At 39.5% G+C, this 23330-nt stretch overlaps 1 protein-coding gene across 9 annotated transcripts in view; it reads left to right on the top strand.

Annotated features, from left to right (window-relative positions):
• LOC137413947 (Kv channel-interacting protein 4) overlaps positions 1 to 23330 on the top strand; it is a 413434-nt gene that overhangs the window by 369375 nt on the left and 20729 nt on the right. The window lies entirely within an intron of this gene.

Below are 23330 nucleotides of genomic sequence, written 5' to 3' on the forward strand. Positions count from 1 at the left end.
CACTCTTTCTCAATATCAGTCTGCTTATCATTTCCCTTTCTATGTGTGTCACACTTCCTCAATATCTGTCTGCTTATCCTTTCTCTTTCTATCTTTGTCACTCTTTCTCAATATCTGTCTGCTTATCATTTCCCTTTCTATGTTTGTCACTCTTTCTCAATATCAGTCTGCTTATCCTTTCTCTTTCTATGTTTGTCACACTTCCTCAATATCTGTCTGCTTATCCTTTCTCTTTCTATCTTTGTCACTCTTTCTCAATATCTGTCTGCTTATCATTTCCCTTTCTATGTTTGTCACTCTTTCTCAATATCAGTCTGCTTATCATTTCTCTTTCTATGTGTGTCACACTTCCTCAATATCTGTCTGCTTATCCTTTCTCTTTCTATGTTTGTCACACTTCCTCAATATCTGTCTGCTTATCCTTTCTCTTTCTATCTTTGTCACACTTCCTCAATATCAGTCTGCTTATCATTTCCCTTTCTATGTTTGTCACTCTTTCTCAATATCTGTCTGCTTATCATTTCCCTTTCTATGTTTGTCACTCTTTCTCAATATCAGTCTGCTTATCATTTCTCTTTCTATGTGTGTCACACTTCCTCAATATCTGTCTGCTTATCCTTTCTCTTTCTATGTTTGTCACACTTCCTCAATATCAGTCTGCTTATCATTTCTCTTTCTATGTGTGTCACACTTCCTCAATATCTGTCTGCTTATCCTTTCTCTTTCTATCTTTGTCACTCTTTCTCAATATCAGTCTGCTTATCATTTCTCTTTCTATGTGTGTCACACTTCCTCAATATCTGTCTGCTTATCCTTTCTCTTTCTATCTTTGTCACACTTCCTCAATATCAGTCTGCTTATCATTTCCCTTTCTATGTTTGTCACTCTTTCTCAATATCTGTCTGCTTATCATTTCCCTTTATATGTTTGTCACTCTTTCTCAATATCTGTCTGCTTATCATTTCCCTTTCTATGTTTGTCACTCTTTCTCAATATCAGTCTGCTTATCATTTCCCTTTCTATGTGTGTCACACTTCCTCAATATCTGTCTGCTTATCATTTCCCTTTCTATGTTTGTCACTCTTTCTCAATATCTGTCTGCTTATCCTTTCTCTTTCTATCTTTGTCACTCTTTCTCAATATCTGTCTGCTTATCCTTTCTCTTTCTATGTTTGTCACTCTTTCTCAATATCAGTCTGCTTATCCTTTCTCTTTCTATCTTTGTCACTCTTTCTCAATATCTGTCTGCTTATCCTTTCTCTTTCTATCTTTGTCACTCTTTCTCAATATCTGTCTGCTTATCATTTCTCTTTCTATGTTTGTCACTCTTTCTCAATATCAGTCTGCTTATCCTTTCTCTTTCTATGTTTGTCACACTTCCTCAATATCTGTCTGCTTATCCTTTCTCTTTCTATCTTTGTCACTCTTTCTCAATATCTGTCTGCTTATCCTTTCTCTTTCTATCTTTGTCACTCTTTCTCAATATCAGTCTGCTTATCCTTTCTCTTTCTATCTTTGTCACTCTTTCTCAATATCTGTCTGCTTATCATTTCCCTTTCTATGTTTGTCACTCTTTCTCAATATCTGTCTGTTTATCATTTCCCTTTCTATGTGTGTCACACTTCCTCAATATCTGTCTGCTTATCATTTCCCTTTCTATGTTTGTCACTCTTTCTCAATATCAGTCTGCTTATCCTTTCTCTTTCTATGTTTGTCACACTTCCTCAATATCTGTCTGCTTATCCTTTCTCTTTCTATCTTTGTCACTCTTTCTCAATATCTGTCTGCTTATCCTTTCTCTTTCTATGTTTGTCACTCTTTCTCAATATCTGTCTGTTTATCATTTCTCTTTCTATGTTTGTCACTCTTTCTCAATATCAGTCTGCTTATCATTTCCCTTTCTATGTTTGTCACTCTTTCTCAATATCTGTCTGCTTATCCTTTCTCTTTCTATCTTTGTCACTCTTTCTCAATATCTGTCTGCTTATCCTTTCTCTTTCTATGTTTGTCACTCTTTCTCAATATCTGTCTGTTTATCATTTCTCTTTCTATGTTTGTCACTCTTTCTCAATATCAGTCTGCTTATCATTTCCCTTTCTATGTTTGTCACTCTTTCTCAATATCAGTCTGTTTATCATTTCTCTTTCTATCTTTGTCACTCTTTCTCAATATCAGTCTGCTTATCATTTCCCTTTCTATGTTTGTCACTCTTTCTCAATATCAGTCTGCTTATCATTTCTCTTTCTATCTTTGTCACTCTTTCTCAATATCAGTCTGCTTATCATTTCCCTTTCTATCTTTGTCACACTTCCTCAATATCTGTCTGCTTATCATTTCCCTTTCTATGTTTGTCACACTTCCTCAATATCTGTCTGCTTATCATTTCCCTTTCTATGTTTGTCACTCTTTCTCAATATCAGTCTGCTTATCCTTTCTCTTTCTATCTTTGTCACTCTTTCTCAATATCAGTCTGCTTATCATTTCCCTTTCTATGTTTGTCACTCTTTCTCAATATCAGTCTGCTTATCATTTCTCTTTCTATGTGTGTCACACTTCCTCAATATCTGTCTGCTTATCATTTCCCTTTCTATGTTTGTCACTCTTTCTCAATATCAGTCTGCTTATCATTTCCCTTTCTATGTTTGTCACTCTTTCTCAATATCAGTCTGCTTATCATTTCCCTTTCTATGTTTGTCACTCTTTCTCAATATCAGTCTGCTTATCATTTCCCTTTCTATGTTTGTCACTCTTTCTCAATATCTGTCTGCTTATCATTTCCCTTTCTATGTTTGTCACTCTTTCTCAATATCAGTCTGTTTATCATTTCTCTTTCTATGTTTGTCACTCTTTCTCAATATCTGTCTGTTTATCATTTCTCTTTCTATGTTTGTCACTCTTTCTCAATATCTGTCTGTTTATCATTTCTCTTTCTATGTTTGTCACTCTTCCTCAATATCAGTCTGCTTATCATTTCTCTTTCTATGTTTGTCACTCTTTCTCAATATCTGTCTGTTTATCATTTCTCTTTCTATGTTTGTCACTCTTCCTCAATATCAGTCTGCTTATCATTTATCTTTCTATGTTTGTCACTCTTCCTCAATATCTGTCTGCTTATCATTTCTCTTCCTATGTTTGTCACTCTTCCTCAATATCAGTCTGCTTATCATTTCCCTTTCTATGTTTGTCACTCTTTCTCAATATCTGTCTGTTTATCATTTCTCTTTCTATGTTTGTCACTCTTTCTCAATATCTGTCTGTTTATCATTTCTCTTTCTATGTTTGTCACTCTTTCTCAATATCTGTCTGTTTATCATTTCTCTTTCTATGTTTGTCACTCTTCCTCAATATCAGTCTGCTTATCATTTATCTTTCTATGTTTGTCACTCTTCCTCAATATCTGTCTGCTTATCATTTCTCTTCCTATGTTTGTCACTCTTCCTCAATATCAGTCTGCTTATCATTTCCCTTTCTATGTTTGTCACTCTTTCTCAATATCAGTCTGCTTATCATTTCTCTTTCTATGTTTGTCACTCTTCCTCAATATCTGTCTGCTTATCATTTCTCTTCCTATGTTTGTCACTCTTCCTCAATATCAGTCTGCTTATCATTTATCTTTCTATGTTTGTCACTCTTCCTCAATATCTGTCTGCTTATCATTTCTCTTCCTATGTTTGTCACTCTTCCTCAATATCAGTCTGCTTATCATTTCCCTTTCTATGTTTGTCACTCTTTCTCAATATCAGTCTGCTTATCATTTCTCTTTCTATGTTTGTCACTCTTCCTCAATATCTGTCTGCTTATCATTTCCCTTTCTATGTTTGTCACTCTTTCTCAATATCAGTCTGTTTATCATTTCTCTTTCTATGTTTGTCACTCTTCCTCAATATCAGTCTGCTTATCATTTCCCTTTCTATGTTTGTCACTCTTTCTCAATATCAGTCTGCTTATCATTTCTCTTTCTATGTTTGTCACTCTTCCTCAATATCTGTCTGCTTATCATTTCCCTTTCTATGTTTGTCACTCTTTCTCAATATCAGTCTGTTTATCATTTCTCTTTCTATGTTTGTCACTCTTCCTCAATATCTGTCTGCTTATCATTTCCCTTTCTATGTTTGTCACTCTTTCTCAATATCAGTCTGCTTATCATTTCCCTTTCTATGTTTGTCACTCTTCCTCAATATCAGTCTGCTTATCATTTATCTTTCTATGTTTGTCACTCTTCCTCAATATCAGTCTGTTTATCATTTATCTTTCTATGTTTGTCACTCTTCCTCAATATCTGTTTCTTATCATTTATCTTTCTATGTTTGTCACTCTTTCTCAATATCAGTCTGCTTATCATTTATCTTTCTATGTTTGTCACTCTTCCTCAACATCAGTCTGCTTATCATTTATCTTTCTATGTTTGTCACTCTTCCTCAATATCAGTCTGTTTATCATTTATCTTTCTATGTTTGTCACTCTTCCTCAATATCAGTCTGCTTATCATTTATCTTTCTATGTTTGTCACTCTTTCTCAATATCAGTCTGCTTATCATTTCTCTTCCTATGTTTGTCACTCTTTCTCAATATCAGTCTGCTTATCCTTTCTCTTTCTATGTTTGTCACTCTTCCTCAATATCAGTCTGCTTATCATTTATCTTTCTATGTTTGTCACTCTTCCTCAATATCAGTCTGTTTATCATTTATCTTTCTATGTTTGTCACTCTTCCTCAATATCAGTCTGCTTATCATTTATCTTTCTATGTTTGTCACTCTTTCTCAATATCAGTCTGCTTATCCTTTCTCTTTCTATGTTTGTCACTCTTTCTCAATATCAGTCTGCTTATCCTTTCCCTTTCTATGTTTGTCACTCTTTCTCAATATCAGTCTGCTTATCCTTTCTCTTTCTATGTTTGTCACTCTTCCTCAATATCAGTCTGCTTATCATTTATCTTTCTATGTTTGTCACTCTTTCTCAATATCAGTCTGCTTATCATTTCTCTTCCTATGTTTGTCACTCTTCCTCAATATCTGTCTGTTTATCATTTATCTTTCTATGTTTGTCACTCTTCCTCAATATCAGTCTGCTTATCATTTATCTTTCTATGTTTGTCACTCTTCCTCAATATCTGTCTGCTTATCATTTCTCTTCCTATGTTTGTCACTCTTCCTCAATATCAGTCTGCTTATCATTTCTCTTCCTATGTTTGTCACTCTTCCTCAATATCTGTCTGTTTATCATTTCTCTTTCTATGTTTGTCACTCTTTCTCAATATCTGTCTGTTTATCATTTCTCTTTCTATGTTTGTCACTCTTTCTCAATATCTGTCTGCTTATCATTTCCCTTTCTATGTTTGTCACTCTTTCTGAATATCTGTCTGTTTATCATTTCTCTTTCTATGTTTGTCACTCTTCCTCAATATCTGTCTGCTTATCATTTATCTTTCTATGTTTGTCACTCTTTCTCAATATCAGTCTGCTTATCATTTCTCTTCCTATGTTTGTCACTCTTCCTCAATATCTGTCTGTTTATCATTTATCTTTCTATGTTTGTCACTCTTCCTCAATATCAGTCTGCTTATCATTTATCTTTCTATGTTTGTCACTCTTCCTCAATATCTGTCTGCTTATCATTTCTCTTCCTATGTTTGTCACTCTTCCTCAATATCAGTCTGCTTATCATTTCTCTTCCTATGTTTGTCACTCTTCCTCAATATCTGTCTGTTTATCATTTCTCTTTCTATGTTTGTCACTCTTTCTCAATATCTGTCTGTTTATCATTTCTCTTTCTATGTTTGTCACTCTTTCTCAATATCAGTCTGCTTATCATTTCTCTTTCTATGTTTGTCACTCTTCCTCAATATCTGTCTGCTTATCATTTCTCTTTCTATGTTTGTCACTCTTTCTCAATATCTGTCTGTTTATCATTTCTCTTTCTATGTTTGTCACTCTTCCTCAATATCAGTCTGCTTATCATTTATCTTTCTATGTTTGTCACTCTTCCTCAATATCTGTCTGCTTATCATTTCTCTTCCTATGTTTGTCACTCTTTCTCAATATCTGTCTGTTTATCATTTCTCTTTCTATGTTTGTCACTCTTTCTCAATATCTGTCTGCTTATCATTTCTCTTTCTATGTTTGTCACTCTTTCTCAATATCTGTCTGTTTATCATTTCTCTTTCTATGTTTGTCACTCTTTCTCAATATATGTCTGCTTATCATTTCTCCCTCTATGTTTGTCACTCTTCCTCAATATCTGTCTGCTTATCATTTCTCTTCCTATGTTTGTCACTCTTTCTCAATATCTGTCTGTTTATCATTTCTCTTTCTATGTTTGTCACTCTTTCTCAATATCTGTCTGCTTATCATTTCTCTTTCTATGTTTGTCACTCTTTCTCAATATCTGTCTGCTTATCATTTCTCTTTCTATGTTTGTCACTCTTTCTCAATATCTGTCTGTTTATCATTTCTCTTTCTATGTTTGTCACTCTTTCTCAATATCAGTCTGCTTATCATTTCTCTTTCTATGTTTGTCACTCTTTCTCAATATCTGTCTGTTTATCATTTCCCTTTCTATGTTTGTCACTCTTCCTCAATATCTGTCTGCTTATCATTTCTCTTCCTATGTTTGTCACTCTTTCTCAATATCTGTCTGTTTATCATTTCTCTTTCTATGTTTGTCACTCTTTCTCAATATCTGTCTGCTTATCATTTCTCTTTCTATGTTTGTCACTCTTTCTCAATATCTGTCTGCTTATCATTTCTCTTCCTATGTTTGTCACTCTTTCTCAATATCTGTCTGTTTATCATTTCTCTTTCTATGTTTGTCACTCTTTCTCAATATCTGTCTGCTTATCATTTCTCTTTCTATGTTTGTCACTCTTCCTCAATATCTGTCTGCTTATCATTTATCTTTCTATGTTTGTCACTCTTTCTCAATATCTGTCTGTTTATCATTTCTCTTTCTATGTTTGTCACTCTTCCTCAATATCAGTCTGCTTATCATTTATCTTTCTATGTTTGTCACTCTTCCTCAATATCTGTCTGCTTATCATTTCTCTTCCTATGTTTGTCACTCTTTCTCAATATCTGTCTGTTTATCATTTCTCTTTCTATGTTTGTCACTCTTTCTCAATATCTGTCTGCTTATCATTTCTCTTTCTATGTTTGTCACTCTTTCTCAATATCTGTCTGTTTATCATTTCTCTTTCTATGTTTGTCACTCTTTCTCAATATCTGTCTGTTTATCATTTATCTTTCTATGTTTGTCACTCTTTCTCAATATCTGTCTGTTTATCATTTCTCTTTCTATGTTTGTCACTCTTCCTCAATATCAGTCTGCTTATCATTTATCTTTCTATGTTTGTCACTCTTCCTCAATATCTGTCTGCTTATCATTTCTCTTCCTATGTTTGTCACTCTTCCTCAATATCAGTCTGCTTATCATTTCCCTTTCTATGTTTGTCACTCTTTCTCAATATCTGTCTGTTTATCATTTCTCTTTCTATGTGTGTCACTCTTTCTCAATATCAGTCTGCTTATCATTTCTCTTTCTATGTTTGTCACTCTTCCTCAATATCAGTCTGCTTATCATTTATCTTTCTATGTTTGTCACTCTTCCTCAATATCAGTCTGTTTATCATTTATCTTTCTATGTTTGTCACTCTTCCTCAATATCAGTCTGCTTATCATTTATCTTTCTATGTTTGTCACTCTTCCTCAATATCAGTCTGTTTATCATTTATCTTTCTATGTTTGTCACTCTTCCTCAATATCAGTCTGCTTATCATTTATCTTTCTATGTTTGTCACTCTTCCTCAATATCAGTCTGCTTATCATTTATCTTTCTATGTTTGTCACTCTTCCTCAATATCAGTCTGTTTATCATTTATCTTTCTATGTTTGTCACTCTTCCTCAATATCAGTCTGCTTATCATTTATCTTTCTATGTTTGTCACTCTTCCTCAATATCAGTCTGTTTATCATTTATCTTTCTATGTTTGTCACTCTTCCTCAATATCAGTCTGCTTATCATTTATCTTTCTATGTTTGTCACTCTTTCTCAATATCAGTCTGCTTATCATTTCTCTTCCTATGTTTGTCACTCTTCCTCAATATCTGTCTGTTTATCATTTCTCTTTCTATGTTTGTCACTCTTTCTCAATATCAGTCTGCTTATCATTTCTCTTTCTATGTTTGTCACTCTTCCTCAATATCTGTCTGCTTATCATTTCTCTTTCTATGTTTGTCACTCTTTCTCAATATCTGTCTGTTTATCATTTCTCTTTCTATGTTTGTCACTCTTCCTCAATATCAGTCTGCTTATCATTTATCTTTCTATGTTTGTCACTCTTCCTCAATATCTGTCTGCTTATCATTTCTCTTTCTATGTTTGTCACTCTTTCTCAATATCTGTCTGTTTATCATTTCTCTTTCTATGTTTGTCACTCTTCCTCAATATCAGTCTGCTTATCATTTATCTTTCTATGTTTGTCACTCTTCCTCAATATCTGTCTGTTTATCATTTATCTTTCTATGTTTGTCACTCTTTCTCAATATCTGTCTGTTTATCATTTCTCTTTCTATGTTTGTCACTCTTCCTCAATATCAGTCGGCTTATCATTTATCTTTCTATGTTTGTCACTCTTTCTCAATATCTGTCTGTTTATCATTTCTCTTTCTATGTTTGTCACTCTTTCTCAATATCTGTCTGTTTATCATTTCTCTTTCTATGTTTGTCACACTTCCTCAATATCAGTCTGCTTATCCTTTCCCTTTCTATCTTTGTCACTCTTTCTCAATATCTGTCTGTTTATCATTTCTCTTTCTATGTTTGTCACTCTTTCTCAATATCTGTCTGTTTATCATTTCTCTTTCTATGTTTGTCACTCTTTCTCAATATCTGTCTGTTTATCATTTCTCTTTCTATGTTTGTCACTCTTTCTCAATATCTGTCTGCTTATCATTTCTCTTTCTATGTTTGTCACTCTTTCTCAATATCTGTCTGTTTATCATTTCTCTTTCTATGTTTGTCACTCTTTCTCAATATCTGTCTGTTTATCATTTCTCTTTCTATGTTTGTCACTCTTTCTCAATATCTGTCTGCTTATCCTTTCCCTTTCTATCTTTGTCACTCTTTCTCAATATCTGTCTGTTTATCATTTCTCTTTCTATGTTTGTCACTCTTTCTCAATATCTGTCTGTTTATCATTTCTCTTTCTATGTTTGTCACTCTTTCTCAATATCAGTCTGCTTATCATTTCCCTTTCTATGTTTGTCACTCTTTCTCAATATCTGTCTGTTTATCATTTCTCTTTCTATGTTTGTCACTCTTTCTCAATATCTGTCTGCTTATCATTTCTCTTTCTATGTTTGTCACTCTTTCTCAATATCTGTCTGTTTATCATTTCTCTTTCTATGTTTGTCACTCTTTCTCAATATCTGTCTGTTTATCATTTCTCTTTCTATCTTTGTCACTCTTCCTCAATATCTGTCTGCTTATCCTTTCTCTTTCTATGTTTGTCACACTTTCTCAATATCTGTCTGTTTATCATTTCTCTTTCTATGTTTGTCACTCTTTCTCAATATCTGTCTGCTTATCATTTATCTTTCTATGTTTGTCACTCTTTCTCAATATCTGTCTGCTTATCATTTCTCTTTCTATGTTTGTCACACTTCCTCAATATCAGTCTGTTTATCATTTCTCTTTCTATGTTTGTCACTCTTCCTCAATATCAGTCTGCTTATCATTTCCCTTTCTATGTTTGTCACTCTTTCTCAATATCTGTCTGCTTATCATTTCTCTTTCTATGTTTGTCACTCTTCCTCAATATCTGTCTGCTTATCATTTCTCTTTCTATGTTTGTCACTCTTCCTCAATATCTGTCTGCTTATCATTTCTCTTTCTATGTTTGTCACTCTTCCTCAATATCAGTCTGTTTATCATTTCTCTTTCTATGTTTGTCACTCTTTCTCAATATCTGTCTGCTTATCATTTATCTTTCTATGTTTGTCACTCTTTCTCAATATCTGTCTGCTTAACATTTCTCTTTCTATGTTTGTCACTCTTCCTCAATATCTGTCTGCTTATCATTTCTCTTTCTATGTTTGTCACTCTTCCTCAATATCTGTCTGCTTATCATTTCTCTTTCTATGTTTGTCACTCTTCCTCAATATCTGTCTGCTTATCATTTCTCTTTCTATGTTTGTCACTCTTCCTCAATATCAGTCTGTTTATCATTTCTCTTTCTATGTTTGTCACTCTTTCTCAATATCAGTCTGTTTATCATTTCTCTTTCTATGTTTGTCACTCTTCCTCAATATCTGTCTGCTTATCATTTCTCTTTCTATGTTTGTCACTCTTTCTCAATATCTGTCTGCTTAACATTTCTCTTTCTATGTTTGTCACTCTTTCTCAATATCAGTCTGCTTATCATTTCTCTTTCTATGTGTGTCACTCTTCCTCAATATCTGTCTGCTTATCATTTCTCTTTCTATGTTTGTCACTCTTCCTCAATATCTGTCTGTTTATCATTTCTCTTTCTATGTTTGTCACACTTCCTCAATATCTGTCTGCTTATCATTTCTCTTTCTATGTTTGTCACTCTTCCTCAATATCTGTCTGCTTATCATTTCTCTTTCTATGTTTGTCACACTTCCTCAATATCTGTCTGCTTAACATTTCTCTTTCTATGTTTGTCACACTTCCTCAATATCAGTCTGCTTATCATTTCTCTTTCTATGTTTGTCACTCTTCCTCAATATCTGTCTGCTTATCATTTCTCTTTCTATGTTTGTCACACTTCCTCAATATCAGTCTGCTTATCATTTCTCTTTCTATGTTTGTCACACTTTCTCAATATCAGTCTGCTTATCATTTCTCTTTCTATGTTTGTCACTCTTCCTCAATATCTGTCTGCTTATCATTTCTCTTTCTATGTTTGTCACACTTCCTCAATATCTGTCTGCTTAACATTTCTCTTTCTATGTTTGTCACTCTTCCTCAATATCTGTCTGCTTATCATTTCTCTTTCTATGTTTGTCACACTTCCTCAATATCAGTCTGCTTATCATTTCTCTTTCTATGTTTGTCACACTTCCTCAATATCTGTCTGCTTATCATTTCTCTTTCTATGTTTGTCACTCTTCCTCAATATCTGTCTGCTTATCATTTCTCTTTCTATGTTTGTCACACTTCCTCAATATCAGTCTGCTTATCATTTCTCTTTCTATGTTTGTCACACTTCCTCAATATCTGTCTGCTTATCATTTCTCTTTCTATGTTTGTCACTCTTCCTCAATATCTGTCTGCTTATCATTTCTCTTTCTATGTTTGTCACTCTTCCTCAATATCTGTCTGCTTATCATTTCTCTTCCTATGTTTGTCACTCTTTCTCAATATCTGTCTGCTTATCATTTATCTTTCTATGTTTGTCACTCTTTCTCAATATCTGTCTGCTTATCATTTATCTTTCTATGTTTGTCACTCTTTCTCAATATCTGTCTGCTTATCCTTTCTCTTTCTATGTTTGTCACTCTTTCTCAATATCTGTCTGCTTATCATTTATCTTTCTATGTTTGTCACTCTTTCTCAATATCTGTCTGCTTATCATTTATCTTTCTATGTTTGTCACTCTTTCTCAATATCTGTCTGCTTATCATTTCTCTTTCTATGTTTGTCACTCTTTCTCAATATCTGTCTGCTTATCATTTATCTTTCTATGTTTGTCACTCTTTCTCAATATCTGTCTGCTTATCATTTCTCTTTCTATGTTTGTCACTCTTTCTCAATATCTATCTGCTTATCATTTATCTTTCTATGTTTGTCACTCTTTCTCAATATCAGTCGGCTTATCATTTCTCTTTCTATGTGTGTCACTCTTTCTCAATATCAGTCTGCTTATCCTTTCTCTTTCTATGTGTGTCACTCTTCCTCAATATCAGTCGGCTTATCATTTCTCTTTCTATGTTTGTCACTCTTTCTCAATATCTGTCTGCTTATCATTTATCTTTCTATGTTTGTCACTCTTCCTCAATATCAGTCGGCTTATCATTTCTCTTTCTATGTTTGTCACACTTCCTCAATATCAGTCTGCTTATCATTTCTCTTTCTATGTTTGTCACTCTTCCTCAATATCTGTCTGCTTATCATTTCTCTTCCTATGTTTGTCACTCTTTCTCAATATCTGTCTGCTTATCATTTATCTTTCTATGTTTGTCACTCTTCCTCAATATCAGTCTGCTTATCATTTCTCTTTCTATGTTTGTCACTCTTCCTCAATATCTGTCTGCTTATCATTTCTCTTTCTATGTTTGTCACTCTTTCTCAATATCTGTCTGCTTATCATTTATCTTTCTATGTTTGTCACTCTTCCTCAATATCAGTCGGCTTATCATTTCTCTTTCTATGTTTGTCACTCTTTCTCAATATCAGTCTGCTTATCCTTTCTCTTTCTATGTTTGTCACTCTTTCTCAATATCAGTCTGCTTATCCTTTCTCTTTCTATGTTTGTCACTCTTTCTCAATATCAGTCTGCTTATCCTTTCTCTTTCTATGTTTGTCACACTTCCTCAATATCAGTCTGCTTATCCTTTCTCTTTCTATGTTTGTCACTCTTTCTCAATATCTGTCTGTTTATCATTTCTCTTTCTATGTTTGTCACACTTCCTCAATATCAGTCTGCTTATCATTTCTCTTTCTATGTTTGTCACTCTTCCTCAATATCTGTCTGCTTATCATTTCTCTTCCTATGTTTGTCACTCTTTCTCAATATCTGTCTGCTTATCATTTATCTTTCTATGTTTGTCACTCTTTCTCAATATCAGTCTGCTTATCATTTCTCTTTCTATGTTTGTCACTCTTTCTCAATATCTGTCTGTTTATCATTTCTCTTTCTATGTTTGTCACTCTTTCTCAATATCTGTCTGCTTATCATTTATCTTTCTATGTTTGTCACTCTTTCTCAATATCAGTCTGCTTATCATTTCTCTTTCTATGTTTGTCACTCTTCCTCAATATCAGTCTGTTTATCATTTCTCTTTCTATGTTTGTCACTCTTTCTCAATATCTGTCTGCTTAACATTTCTCTTTCTATGTTTGTCACTCTTTCTCAATATCTGTCTGCTTAACATTTCTCTTTCTATGTTTGTCACTCTTTCTCAATATCAGTCTGTTTATCATTTCTCTTTCTATGTTTGTCACTCTTTCTCAATATCAGTCTGCTTATCATTTCTCTTTCTATGTTTGTCACTCTTTCTCAATATCTGTCTGTTTATCATTTCTCTTTCTATGTTTGTCACTCTTTCTCAATATCTGTCTGCTTATCATTTATCTTTCTATGTTTGTCACTCTTTCTCAATATCTGTCTGCTTATCATTTATCTTTCTATGTTTGTCACTCTTCCTCAATATCAGTCGGCTTATCATTTATCTTTCTATGTTTGTCACTCTTTCTCAATATCTGTCTGTTTATCATTTCTCTTTCTATGTTTGTCACTCTTTCTCAATATCTGTCTGTTTATCATTTATCTTTCTATGTTTGTCACTCTTTCTCAATATCAGTCTGTTTATCATTTCTCTTTCTATGTTTGTCACTCTTTCTCAATATCTGTCTGTTTATCATTTCTCTTTCTATGTTTGTCACTCTTTCTCAATATCAGTCGGCTTATCATTTATCTTTCTATGTTTGTCACTCTTCCTCAATATCAGTCGGCTTATCATTTATCTTTCTATGTTTGTCACTCTTTCTCAATATCTGTCTGCTTATCATTTATCTTTCTATGTTTGTCACTCTTCCTCAATATCAGTCGGCTTATCATTTATCTTTCTATGTTTGTCACTCTTTCTCAATATCTGTCTGCTTATCATTTATCTTTCTATGTTTGTCACTCTTTCTCAATATCAGTCTGCTCATCATTTCTCTTTCTATCTTTGTAACTCTTTCTCAATATCTGTCTGCTCATCATTTCTCTTTCTATGTTTGTCACTCTTTCTCAATATCTGTCTGCTTATCATTTCTCTTTCTATGTTTGTCACTCTTTCTCAATATCTGTCTGCTCATCATTTCTCTTTCTATCTTTGTAACTCTTTCTCAATATCTGTCTGCTCATCATTTCTCTTTCTATGTTTGTCACTCTTTCTCAATATCTGTCTGCTCATCATTTCTCTTTCTATGTTTGTCACTCTTTCTCAATATCTGTCTGCTCATCATTTCTCTTTCTATCTTTGTAACTCTTTCTCAATATCTGTCTGCTCATCATTTCTCTTTCTATGTTTGTCACTCTTTCTCAATATCTGTCTGCTCATCATTTCTCTTTCTATGTTTGTCACTCTTTCTCAATATCTGTCTGCTCATCATTTTTCTTTCTATGTTTGTCACTCTTTCTCAATATGTATCTACTTGTTGTCCTTTGTCTGTCTTTCTGTGTGACTTTCACTCTTCATCAATCTTTGCCTGCTTGTTGCCCTTTGTCTGCCTTGTCCTGCTTGTTGTCCTTTGTTTGTCCCCCCCCCCACACCGCTCTCCCCTCCTCGAGCCCCAATCTTCTGCATTTGCCTGAATCATCTATAATACAGATAGACTCTATATATTGTTGCGGAAATGAGGATTGTGTTTTTTTTATTGTGTGTATTATTATTATTGCTTTATTCTGAGCCCTCCTTCCTCCAGTGTGTATAAAGGTCAAAGGGCGTTCCGGTAGTTAATTCCATAAAGCATACATTGAAGGACACTATAATACCCCTGTTCAGTAGTTTATTTCCTTATTCTGTGTATTAGGGTAAGGCTGTGTCTTCCATTAAAATGACACTCCATTGCACCAAGTGAAATAGATAGATTCCCTTCATTCCCATTCCCAAAACCTACATTTCTCCTTTCGTCATGGCCAAGCCAGTTTGTTACAGCTGTGGGTTGTTTTCGCCCCAAAGCCGCCATTGAACATGTGCTCGGGTTGGGGAAGAAAGGCGTGCCCGCCCGTCGTCATCAAGGGCGGAGCCAGAGGGTCGCGCGACCAACCAGGGCTGAGGTGAGCACACCGATGGGCGTGTCCTGAAGGCCGGCGGCTTAATCGCTGGAGGCGTTATAAAAGCGCAGGCGCAAGAGTGATGAAGAGCTGCGTAGAGAGGTCCATGACAAGAGAGGTCCATGACAAAGAGAGGTCCATGACAAAGAGAGGTCCATGACAACAGTGGCGGTTGCATCCACAGTAGCTTGAGCCACCGAAACTGCATCCACAGCAGCTTGAGCCACCGAAACTGCAGCCACAGCAGCTTGGAACCAGGCGGACGTTTTGAGCAGGACCGAAAAGGGACGGCGGCTGCCAAATGCACCGATCGGGCTGCGGTATCCGTGGACCGGCCTCCCCCCTCCAGCCATCCATCTCCTGCCATTCCTATCATCATCCCCCGTGTAAGTGTGTTCGTAGTCTGTCTTTTGTCTTGTCTCTGGGAATAAGTTAAGCCTGTTAGATAAGCTAGTATTTTCACTGTGTCTCTAAAATCTTCTGTATATTATTTTCTTATCTTTCCTTCTCCTTGGTTATTTTGAGCCTGTAAATAGTAAATAAATTTAGTAGTATTTGCCAACCTTTTCGTCTCCTCCTTCTTCATCACATCCGTGTCGCTTTTGTCTTTACCCTATTGAATATCTGTGGCGTGATACGGCCAACGTTCGGGTGAATCGGGGAAACTGTTAGGTCGCGAATCCTTATCCTTAAATCCTTAAATCCTTAAAGAATCCTTATCCGCGGACCGTAACAATTGGTGTCTGGGAGTGAGATTCGAGGCCCGAACCAAATTTTTAAAAAACATCTAGAAAAAAATTTGGTCAAAAATTTGGAGCGGCCGAAATTTGTTTTGTTTTAAAAAACCCGAACTTTGAAATTGCGCCATGGCTGGTCAAGGCGATCGGATGCAGGTGGGTGAGCTAGAGGAGGGGTTAGGAGTAACCCAGGATCAGAGGGACGAAGTAGAGGAGAATAATGAGGAGGTGGTTGAGGAGGTATCAGGCGCACAAAATGGCGCCCTCGCGCACATGGTTATTGTGGCACCAAATTTAGCCGCGCCCGTGACCGTAGCAGCACCAGTGAATTTGGACCTCTTTATGATACAAATAAGGGCGCTCATGGTCCAGACAAGTGAAGACCTGAGGAATGACTTGGGAAACCAAATTGTGGGATTGAGGGCTGATAGTCAGCAATTGGGGAATCAGATGAATGCTCAGGGTGAGCGATTAGAGGGCCAAATGGGGGCAATGAGGAACGAAGCGAGGGGTACCGGTGAGGGATTAGACAAGAAATTTGGGAAGTTAGACGACAAATTTGAGGGGTTAGACAACGGGATAAAAGAGGTGAAAAAGGGGTTAATGGGGCTAGAAGATAGGATGGAAGGCAAATTGCGGGAAATAGGGGAGCAATCCGCCCGAGAAATTAAACAAATGGGAGAGCAGATAGAGGAGGTGAAAATCGGGGTAGAAACCAAACTGGATGCTCAGAGGGATTAATTGGGACAGATGAGGGTGGCATCTACAAAAGAGAGGGAGGAGATGAAAGAGGAGATACGACGAGGTGTAAGTGAGGAGGTCTCGGGGGTACGCGAGGAGGTAAAGCGAGGTGAAAAGCGTATGGAGAAAGAGGTGAGGAATAATACGGCTAGGTTACAGGGGGGAATAGAGGGTCTTACGAGGGGAGTAGAACAGCTGACAGTGGGACAAAAGGAACTAGTGGACCAAGTGGAAAAGAACACTGCAATAATCGGGGGGTTAAAAGCGACACAAAAAGACATTAAGAACGAATTAATAGCGACACAGAAGGAATGTCAGATGGTACATGAGGGGTTGACGAAGAGGTTGGAAGAGGTGACAGAAGTAATGGAGACGAAGGACAGAGAGGTGAGGACGCACATAGAAACGGTTAAAGTGGCGTTGGAGGAAGAGATAGAGGGGGCGCACCGGGAGATGAAGGAGGTAAAGGAAAAATTAGAGAAGGTGGAAGAGGGGGTGAGTGAAATTAAGAAGAGACGGACAGAAACTAAAAGAGAAATACAGGAGGAGGTGATGGAATATGTGCAAGGTCGGTGCTCAAATCGTGATGATGTGCTCACTAACCAAATAAAGAGTTTGCAGGTGGCAGAAGAGGTGCGGAGACGAGGTGCCAAGGTGAGTGACGATATACGTGGAAATGTATATGATGTGAGGGGAGCTTCAGTCGGCTTGGGGGTTGCTTTGGATCCGGGTGTTCGTGAGAGGCCGTTGGTGAAGTGTGTGACAGGTACGGTGTGCGAAGGAGGAGGTGTGCGAGAATGTCAGATTCTGGGGTGTGTGAGGAAAAAGTGCGCGCCGAGGAGTGAGTGTACTGTCGAGAGTGAGTCGGTCGTAGCGCGTGTGCGAGGGAGCACATGGAAGCGCGTAGTGAGGAGTGTTACAGAGGATGTAACGGAAGCATGTACACCTGTGGTGAGTGTTACGGAGGAAGTAACGGGAGAGTGTGCGCAAGAGGATGCGCGAGAAAGGTGTGTAGCGGACGGGTGCATGGGGAAAGAGTGCGCTGTCAAGATTAAGCGAGAATGCATGCCTGTGGTGAGTGTTACAGAGGGTGTAACGGGAGAGTGTGCGCAAGAGTGTGCGCGAGAAAGGTGTGTAGCGGACGGGTGCATGGGGAAAGAGTGCGCTGTCGAGAGTAAGGGTGAGTGCGCGACCGAGAGTGGAGGTGAGAGTAGTGAGAGTGACACGGAGCGGGAGTTGGTTGTGGCAGGTGAGCGAGGATGTACACCTGGAATGGAAGGATGCACACCTGGAATGGTAGAGCGTGTGTGGGAATGCACACTTGAGTTGGTCGTGAGGCACGTGGTTGGGTGTGCAAGTGAGAGCACACCTGTGGTTGTCACAGAGGAGGTGACCGAGGAGGGGGCGTGAAGAGGTGTGTTGGTGAGGTGTGCGAACGACGAGTGTGTGCCAAGGTGTTCGGTGGTCAGGTGTGTGACCACGTCTGTGAGCGGAATGAGTGTACCTGGGTGTGTAAGAGAAGGTGCAATGACGAGGAGCATGGGAACAGCTGGATGTATGAGCAAGGAACGGGCTGCGGGGTGTGAGCATGCATGTGAAGCATCGACGGTAACCAGGTTAGCGGTTAGAACGACATTTAGCCGAATCGGGCCCTCGGTGCGTGCCGGGTTTCGCGTGCCGCGAGGACCAGCGGGGATCCGAACCACGGCGGTTTCTAAAGAACCGCCATACGCGATCCACGCTGGGCCTCGCTTTGAACGGCTGCGTCCGTGCTCCACTAGGCGGAGCGGGCAGCCCGATAGGAAGGGTCGTCATGGCGACCCCTTTTTGTTGAGGCGTTCCGGCAGGTCGAGATCGGGCCATGGGATGGCTCCGTGCCGAGGTGGTGCGTGGGATCTCGGCCCGGGTAAACCTCCTTCCCTGCACCGAGTGCCGGACGTATCCAGCCGCCGGCACCAAACAACCCGCATTCATTGCTCGGCTTTACGAAGCCGAGCTCTGGAAGTGAATTGGCGCACCGAGAGGCACTAGTGAGTAGACGTGTGACGAGGATAGTGTTTTGGCCCCGAAATTAGAAAAACAAAATTTGATGATTGGCAGAGTGAGGTTTGGCAGACGATTGGCAGATGATTGGCAAATTTTTGATTTGTTGGATTTGGTGTGCAAAATTGATATTGGGAGATGCCCGATGTGGTGGGATGGCAATTCTGTCATCCCTCACAGAGGGGGCAAAGGAGCACTAGACTTATGGGATTTATGGCAGTGTAAGCTTGCCGAGGGAGGGTTTGGATAATGTGTAGGGACCTAGAAGATGACCTTAGGTAACGTTAAGATTAGGTAGTGACAATGATACCTGTAGTGGGGACGCAGGTAGATTAGTGTGGATGATAATGACGTGGTATGTGCTTAGTTTAAAGGGAAGACGGGGAGCACTAAGTTAGCAGGGCAACAGGTAGTTTAGATGATGCCGTGTGAGTGTTGGAAGTGCATTCAGAAGTGTATTGTGAAAAGTGTGTGAGGAACAGGTGTGATTGCACAGGTGTGCAACTGAACAGGTGTATGGAGCAGTGTTTGAGTGAGTGATAGTGATGTGTGTTGTGTTGACCAAATGGTCCAGGAAGGAAGGAGGGAGCAGGTGGCACCAGGTATGATTGCACAGGTGTGCAACTACAGGTGAATGGAGAACAGGTGTATGGAATAAATGGTATGGAGTATATGGAGTATTGGAATGGATGGTCGTGGAGTGAGTATGGTGGAAACTATGGAGTGGAGTGGATGGTGCGAAGGTGTGAATGGGGGAAGAATGGACCCCCATCACGAATACCCGGGGAGGGTAGTGTAAGTGTTAGGTAGAGGGTATAGGTAAATTGTGGTTGGATATTGGCATCTGTGGTGCGGGTGAAAGAATGGTGTTTGGATGGGTGCATTAGTGTTGTGGAAATGGCTGGGCGTGTAGCCTGTTAGTGTGTGTAGTTGGTTTGGGCACTCCACCACTGTGAGGATGTCGGCCAGGTGAGGCCGCAGGTGGGCTCTGGGAGCCGGTAGAGTTGTTGTGGATGGGGCCCGAGGATCCGGAGGACGGACCCGGGTAGCCCAGTGCCAGAGGGCACCAAGGGGTGACAGAGCCAGGAGGGGCCTTCCCCAATTAGATAGGTTAGGGTGAGGAGCTAGGTAAGCTCGGGTGGCAACTGCAGTGGTGGAGGTGTGCAGGTGGGTAGACCTGCTGGGAGAGCTACACGCCCCAGCCCAGAAATTGTGCAAGGGCACAGGGAGATGAATCGGGGGAGTGAGACCCCAAATTGAGAAGCACCACAGTTTGGTCAATGGGAATTGGTTTTTAGAACCCATAGTGTAAGCTGGCCAATGGATTGGCAGGGAAAGACCCCGGGTAGTGTAAAGTGTGTTAATGTCATTTAGAGGATAGTTAGGATGGAGATCTCCTCGCACCATCTGCATCCACTCACCTGGGATGACGTACCTCCACACCATGCCAGGTTGTTTTAATTATTTTTGATGCAAATGTTTGGATTGTGAGACGCATCATGACGTGGGTGTGACATTGTGCTTTGTTGTTCCATCTCTTCCTCCTTATGAGGATTGATGATGAATTTGGTGATGGCAAATTTTGAAGTAGAGGGATTGTGGAGACGAATTTGGTATGAGGGAAATATGGGGAAGACGTGACAGTAGTGATGAATTTGTAAATGTGGAAATTTTGTAAATATGGGGTAAGGGCAAGGGTAGAGTAGGTGACAGGGGGGGGCGACGTACGGTAGGGACGAGCTTTCTCACTTCGCTCTCCGTACGCACTTCGCCTTGCATTGCCTTATTGATGTGTACCCTTGTGACCTTACCCCTCGCTCATCTGTCTCTCCCCCCTTTGTCTCCCACATGAGGACCTGAGCACCACTGGGCGCCGAGGGGAGCATGCGTGAGTCCGCCATTGTGTGCCCGGAACTCCCAGAACCAGCTGTCTGCATCGATGCACCACATTATGGACCACATGTCTGTGGCCGAGCACCACTGATGGACCCCATGGGTTGGGGCATGGCCCCTCTGCTGGAACCGGCCATGAAGGCCCGAAATCTTGCTGGCGGACCTTGATCACAGGGCACCGATGCCCCACAGGTGAACCATACATAGTCGGCCCCTGTGGGCCATAAATAAAATAGACATGGACACATTGGGTGCATTTTTTATAACAAATAGGCTGCCAGCAAAGGAAGATGACAACATCAGGAACATAGTAATAGCCAGCAGAGGGAGCCGAAGAGCAAGAGACCACCTGCAGGGTTAGGGGTTGTTGATTTATTTTTATTGATGAACAGTGATGACTGTGCACCGATTGGTGCCTGAGGGTGTATTGGTGCGTTTTTGCGTGCTTTCATGGTGCATCGATGCAGAGCAGACTCTCTCCCCCCCAGAAAGAACAATCACAGGTCCTGGGTTGCGTTTTGTAAATAAAGTAGCGTCAATTGTAAATAATGCTCCCCACCGTCAATGTATAGTTTGAAGACCATTCTGCAATTCGGTTAGCTGTGGGCGTGAGTCTGTTAGGTAGGGTGCAATGGAGCAGCGGGACATATTTATTTATGTTTTAAAACTGTCGCACTCAGGGTCAGGTTAAAAGTAGAGGGAACTACACCTACGTGTCACACTAAGTTAAAGTTTCGGCCCGGGTCGTGCCTAAGAGGAGGAGGGTGCAGTGTTGCGGAAATGAGGATTGTGTTTTTTTTATTGTGTGTATTATTATTATTGCTTTATTCTGAGCCCTCCTTGCTCCAGTGTGTATAAAGGTCAAAGGGCGTTCCGGTAGTTAATTCCATAAAGCATACATTGAAGGACACTATAATACCCCTGTTCAGTAGTTTATTTCCTTATTCTGTGTATTAGGGTAAGGCTGTGTCTTCCATTAAAATGACACTCCATTGCACCAAGTGAAATAGATAGATTCCCTTCATTCCCATTCCCAAAACCTCCATTTCCCCTTTCGTCATGGCCAAGCCAGTTTGTTACAGCTGTGGGTTGTTTTCGCCCCTTAGCCGCCATTGAACATGTGCTCGGGTTGGGGAAGAAAGGCGTGCCCGCCCGTCGTCATCAAGGGCGGAGCCAGAGGGTCGTGCGACCAACCAGGGCCGAGGTGAGCACACCGATGGGCGTGTCCTGAAGGCCGGCGGCTTAATCGCTTGAGGCGTTATAAAAGCGCGGGCGCAAGAGTGATGAAGAGCTGCGTAGAGAGGTCCATGGCAAGAGAGGTCCATGACAAAGAGAGGTCCATGACAAAGAGAGGTCCATGACAAGAGTGGCGGTTGCATCCACAGCAGCTTGAGCCACCGAAACTGCATCCACAGCAGCTTGAGCCACCGAAACTGCAGCCACAGCAGCTTGGAACCAGGCGGACGTTTTGAGCAGGACCGAAAAGGGACGGCGGCTGCCAAACGCGCCGATCGGGCTGAGATATCCATGGACCGGCCTCCCCCCTCCAGCCATCCATCTCCTGCCATTCCTATCATCATCCCCCGTGTAAGTGTGTTCGTAGTCTGTCTTTTGTCTTGTCTCTGGGAATAAGTTAAGCCTGTTAGATAAGCTAGTATTTTCACTGTGTCTCTAAAATCTTCTGTATATTATTTTCTTATCTTTCCTTCTCCTTGGTTATTTTGAGCCTGTAAATAGTAAATAAATTTAGTAGTATTTGCCAACCTTTTCGTCTCCTCCTTCTTCTTCACATCCGTGTCGCTTTTGTCTTTTCCCTATTGAATATCTGTGGCGCGATACGGCCAACGTTCGGGTGAATCGGGGAAACTGTTAGGTCGCGGTGCCATCCGCTCGGCAAACAACATCCTTATCCGCGGACCGTAACAATATTAAAGCACATTTATAACCAGAACAGCACACGGTAGAGAGCATACCTCCACCAGGCTAAACAGTTTCCATTTTGTATCAACTAATAGGACGGATCTGGATTCGGACTTGAAACAAAATCTAATCGGCTTGTTCTCACCTAACCAATACATCCACAACTTTTTGAAATACCATGCTATGTATTGTTTTTGGTCATATCACTCAATGGTGATGGAAGAATCATTTTTAAAATTTTTTAATTATCTGATCTGGATCCGAGTCTTCATCAAAATCGAATCTATTCGTCCTTGTCACACACCCAACCTGTCCACCAAGTTTCAACCGAATTCGTCCACAACCTTTTGAGATACCTTGTTTACAGACAGCAGACAGACAAACAGACAGGGTGAAAACATAATCTCCATCCACCAACAAACCTTCGGTAATGAGTCAAAATATATTTAAACACAAGTTGAAGGATGCCCTGTTTAAGATGTCATGTACAGAATGCTGGATGATTGTGAAATACTTTGTACAAAGGGTTTTGGTGTGTGCATGTCATGTGACCTGCCATATGATCCCAAGAGTGAACAGTGAGCTGGGTTAGTGAGCTAGCAAGAACAAATCCTGCGAACAAGCAGCACAATAGTGATAGGATATGATAGCCTCGTGTTCAAATGTGTTGTTATAATTACTGATGATGGGGCGAGAATCAGGTGATGAACTCAAATTGCCTTTACAATGTGATGAGGAACACTGTGAAAATAGCAATGGAGGTTTCAATTCATTGTAAAAAATTTCCTGTCTCAGCCACACGTGATTTCCTGCCTGACTTCACAATGATGGCATAATTTATAAATCGTAAAGTATCCTGACTTGCGAAATGGCCATACAGTATATTCTGTATATATATTTTGCTAGGGTGATGATGGGGGAGGGGGGTATTGGAAGGGGAACGGGTTGATGGTAGAAGGAAGGGTTCGGGGAGTTCGAGAAAAAGGGAAGGGAT

This window comes from Myxine glutinosa, chromosome 3 (genome assembly GCF_964187855.1).
Source record: "Myxine glutinosa chromosome 3, kmMyxGlut1.1, whole genome shotgun sequence".
Lineage (NCBI taxonomy): Eukaryota > Metazoa > Chordata > Myxini > Myxiniformes > Myxinidae > Myxine > Myxine glutinosa.